Consider the following 5,027-nt stretch of genomic DNA (forward strand, 5'->3'; position numbering starts at 1 on the left):
CTCATCTGTAAAATGGAGATAATTGTTTCTGCTGCAGTTATCTCAGGGGACCAGTGAGGAGGTGGATAAAGAGGCTTCATTCCTCGGTATCCTGACCAACCCACCCACCTTTCTCCCAGTCTTAAATCTCTTGCAAGGGACCAGAATCACTCTGTCCTTCACACCTCCAAGGGCAAGATTGGAGTCAGCAGCTGTGTGATTCTGGCAAATCACTCATTCTCTTGGAGCCTCACTGGAGGGTTGGGATTCTGGATCACCACAGCTCTTCCAACCATATAATGCCATGTAAACTATGTCCATTGAGAGAAAACTGCAGTGATCATTTGGTCCATCCCCCTGTGCCCATCACCCAGCTGAGACAGATGCTAAACTCTCCAGATCCCAAGGAAGCAGGCTCTGGCTTCTTGGGCCACTCACCCCAAGAGTTCTCTTATCTGATCTCATTGGGGCTCAGTTTTCAAATGTGCAATATGGGAATAATCCCCTGATCAAGCCCCTGGTGCCCCCTAGTATCTCCCAACCATCCTTGCCCGTCTCTCTCACCATCCTCCCGTCCATGGGGACTCAGATGCACTCTGGCTTTGAGCCTCCTGTCCCCTTGCCTTCACTCTCTGCACTGGCCTCCACTTCCTGCTTCTGACCCATTTACAGAGCAGGACTGAAGCTATCCCTTATGAATATTCACGTAGGTAATGAGGGCTTGGGATTGGGAGAGCATCTGGGGAGAGGCATTAATGAGACACCATCCACCTACTGTCCCCACACACAGCCCCCTGTCAAAGCTGCCCTCCCTCCCAAAGGGTGCTCGGGAGTTTGAGGCAAAGGTTGAAGTAACCGCAATAATAATATCCACAGCAACTATTTTCAAGTGCTTACAACATACCAGGCACCCTACTAAGAGCATCTCCTGTAAGACGCTTTTCAGATGGGAACTATTTTCCCATTTAACAGATAAGGAAATCGATGCTCCAAGAAGTAACACTCACATAAGTCATATGTGAAACCTGCACAGTGATTACGTGCAGAGCAAGGATGGAACCCAGGTTTTGTTAGACTCCAGAACTGGTACTGTTAACTCGTGCCCCCCGTATGCACGGGGCCACACCTGGACCTCCCATCCCAGCAAATGTGCTCACAGTGGTCTTCAGTGACCAAGGCTTTAGGAAAGGGCTCAGGTGCTGGAAGTGACTCCATCTGGATAATGGGAAGACACGCAGACAGGCGTGAGACTGTGTGATTCACACACACACACACACACACACACACGGTGCACTGTGAGTCTAGAGTGCGTTGATACAGGTAGAGTGTGTTGTATGTACCTGGCAGTGAGTGTGTGTGACACAGATGCCCCTGAGGTTGCCCAGAGACGCACTGTTCTGCCACTGTTCCTTTTCCAGTTGACCAGGGGGCCTGCTGGGTGCCACGTCAGGGCACGTGGTGTGAAAAGGTCAACACCGTCCGTGCCCTCCTAGAGTGACAGTGTGGTGGCTTTGTACCCAAATGTGGCAACACCGCGGAAGGAGCCTTTGTGGGAGGTCTTCTTCATTTGGGAGGTCTTTTTTGTGGGATGCGGCTGGAAGGTAAGGGACAAGACTGTGGGGAGAGCAGAAAAGTGGGACATGCAGGAGCTACTGGGAACCCCCTGACACTTGCCAGAGGCAAGGGACTCTCCGAGGGTTGCAGGTCTGGAAGGTCTCTGGATGCTTCCCTCACAGATGTCAAAAGTCCGCCACAAATGCACATGGAGGCAGTGTGTGTGTGTGTGTGTGTGTGTGTGCGCGTGCACGCACGCGCATGCGTGCACAGGTGATTATGTGTGATATTTGTATATGCGAGTTCATGTCAATCAGGAGAGGACATGCTTGAATTAGAGAACATGGGAGAATCGTGTGTGGTGTGTGTATATGGGTTTCGCATGTAGGGGTGTGTGTGTGAGTATGTGTGAGTATGTGGACAGCAAGAGTGTGTTACTGTCAGGGAAAAGGAGGAGGGAAAAGAGCATCATTCGACCCAGGCCTCATATTCATGAGCCTCAAAAATACATCAAAAGACAGATGGATGGGTGGAGGAGTAGAGAGATGATGGATAGATGGATGGGTGGATTCAGATGGACTGACGGGTGAATGGAAAGAGAGATAGATATGTGATAAAGCAAAGACTGCAAAATGTTCATTGTAGATTTCAGAAGGTGAGGATGTTAGTGTTCACTGTACGATTGTTTCAATCTTTCTAGATGCTTGAAATTTTTCATAATAGAATGTTAGAAAACAATGTACACACCAAGAAGACTGGATGTCGAGCTCCAGGGTCTCCTGGATAAGATGGAAAGAAGAGGACTCTCATCGTATGATTTAAAACTGTATCCCATCGCCAGACCACACAGCACTGTGAACTCATCTTTTATAATTCTGCAATTATCTTATGAATCTCTCAGTTGCATTGGATTTGTGAGTGTGTGTGCATGTTAAAGATATTAATTTATTAAGTAAAAATGTGTGTAGCACACCACAACTGTGGCCAACCTGTTTCAGCATATCTTCATTTTTAACTAACAAAGAGCCCCAAAAGTCAGGACTGGTTCGGGCCTCTCTTAGCCTGTGAGAGTCCCTGCTGTGCGGCATGTGCATGTGGGCTTATGTGTGCATGTGCATACAAGCACATGTAAGGGTGTGAGTGCACGTGGGCAGGTGAGGCTAACGCCCACAGGAGCACCCACCCAGGAGCTCAGCCTCCTCGAAACCCCCATGAAGCCAACACTGTTCCAGGAGAAGGGAAGGGGAACCACCAGCCCCAGGGCAGCCTTGGGGACCGAGAACTCTGTCATCTAAGGCTTGGAAACGCTCAGGCCAAGCGGCGTCCCCTGGCCAGTAGTGGAAGTGTGGGCGGCAGAAGCTGAGGCATTTCCCCAGGAGAGAGGGGCAAGGCTGGGTGTCCTTCAGCCCCAGGGCACCTCCCTTCCTCCCCACACTCTTGTTGCCTCCTGTCTAACCTCTCTTCCTCCTTTGCCCAGTGCCTGTAGGCTCAAATGGTCAGCAACTCCCATTGTACAGAAGGGGAAACTGAGGCCTGGAGGGAGCAGAGTTGCCCAGGCCACATAGCAAGGTAGCAGCAGAGTCAGAACTGAGCTCCAGCCTGTGTTCTGTTCTCTGCGCCACTGCCGGTCACCTTCGAGTGTCCCACCTTCCGTAGGGGGAGGGGGGAGGGGCAGTCACTGTAGGTGAGGGTCCAGGCCCAGCAGACTGGGCATGGAAGGCCCTAGAATGCCCCTCTGCCTGTGTGGATCACATACAAGATCCAGGAGGCCACGTGGGTACCAGAGACAGCCTGGCTGGGAGGCTGGACCTGCGTTCTAATCCCAGCTCTGCCATAGACCCTGTCGAAATGGCCTTGGACAGCTCCCTGCCCCTCCCAGGGCCTCAGTTTCTCCATCTGTAAATGGATCTAGGTGAACTACAGCAGTGGCTTTCACTTGTTTGGAAGCAGAACCTCAAGCAGCAATGAGAGTTGTTGCCCCAATCAATATGCAGTGATGGCAAATAGGTACCCAGCCAATGGACCCCTTCATTTCCCCTCCACCAAGGAGCTAAAGGAAGTCCCACCCAATCGCAGAATCAGGGGTTAAGAGATCAGGCTCCAGCATAGAACAAGGATGGACCACTTACCAGCTGTGCTTGGCTCTCCAAGCTTCAGCTTGCTCCTCTGTAAAAGGGGGTTAACAGTATCAACCTCCTAGGGCTGTGTGAGGTTAAATGAAATAAGTCATGGCCAGTGCTTGACATGTGATGAACAGATTAAAACTTCAGGCAGGGACTTCAGATGCATGAGTGGAGGGGTAGAGAGATGATGGTCCAGTGGTTAAGAATCTGCCTCCCAAAGCAGGGGATGTGGGTTCAGTCCCTGGTTGGGGAACCAAGATCCCACATGCCATGGGGCAACTAAGCCCACACGTTCTAAATCCTGCACGCCACAACTAAAGAAGCCCCTGCGTGTCACAACGAAGAGCCTGTGCGCTGCAGTGAAGACCTACTGCAGCCAAAATCACACACACACACACACACACACACACACACACACACACACTTCAGGCAATAGCAGCTCTTACTACTAGTCACACCAGATGAGAACCATGCATAAGCCAGCTGGCTTCACCGTGACTTGTATCTGTTGTTCTGGCCCCAAAGCCAGCGCATTCTGGCAGCTGCTACCCTAGATTCCTCAGCCTGCCTGTCTCTGCAGCTGCTCCGGAACAGCTGGGCATGCAGAAGCTGCTTTGAGGCCAGGCCTGGCCCTGGGGAGGGGAAGCAGAGGGTGCCCTGTAATCAGGACAGGCCATGGCGCAGGGTCTGGTTCATCCGGACGACCAAGCCTCTGGTAGGCCATCATTAGCTCCCCTGCCTTGCCCCAGGCCCTGACCCGGCTCCTGAAACCCCAGAGAGAAGGCAACAGGTATTTCGTCAAAGCCTTTCATTCTCAGGGCCACCCCCCAGCTGCCTAGTGACACAGGCAAGAGGGAAAGTCTGCCTGAAGCCAGGGGCCTCACCCACAGGCAGCCATCAGCTCCGGCAAGGACAGGCGCTTGGAACTGGGAATCCTGCGATGTTGGAGCTGAAGGAAACTCAGAATCACCTAACGTGTAGAAATACATACAGTGGAATATTATTCAGTCTCTGAAAGGAAGGAAATTCTGACACATGCTGCAACATGGATGAACCTCAAGGACATCGTGCTAAATGAAATAGACGCAGAGGACAAATGGTATACGGTTCCACTTACATGAGGTCCCTAGAGTAGTCGAAGTCAGAAAGACATAGAATGAGAGCTTCCAGGGGCTGGGGAGAGAGTGCAGCAAAAGTTATTTAAAACAAACAAAAAAACACTTCTGGGGTCTGCCCTTATTTAACAAGTGGGGGAACCAAGGCTGAGATGTGGAAGGAGCTTACACATGTGCACTCAATGGGTGAGTGTTGAGAGACGCCCCCTGACTTTCTGCTCCTTCCCAGGCAAGCCCCACTCTCACCCCCACCCCA

The sequence above is a fragment of the Bos javanicus genome, chromosome 2 (genome assembly GCF_032452875.1).
Source record: "Bos javanicus breed banteng chromosome 2, ARS-OSU_banteng_1.0, whole genome shotgun sequence".
NCBI classification, from domain to species: domain Eukaryota; kingdom Metazoa; phylum Chordata; class Mammalia; order Artiodactyla; family Bovidae; genus Bos; species Bos javanicus.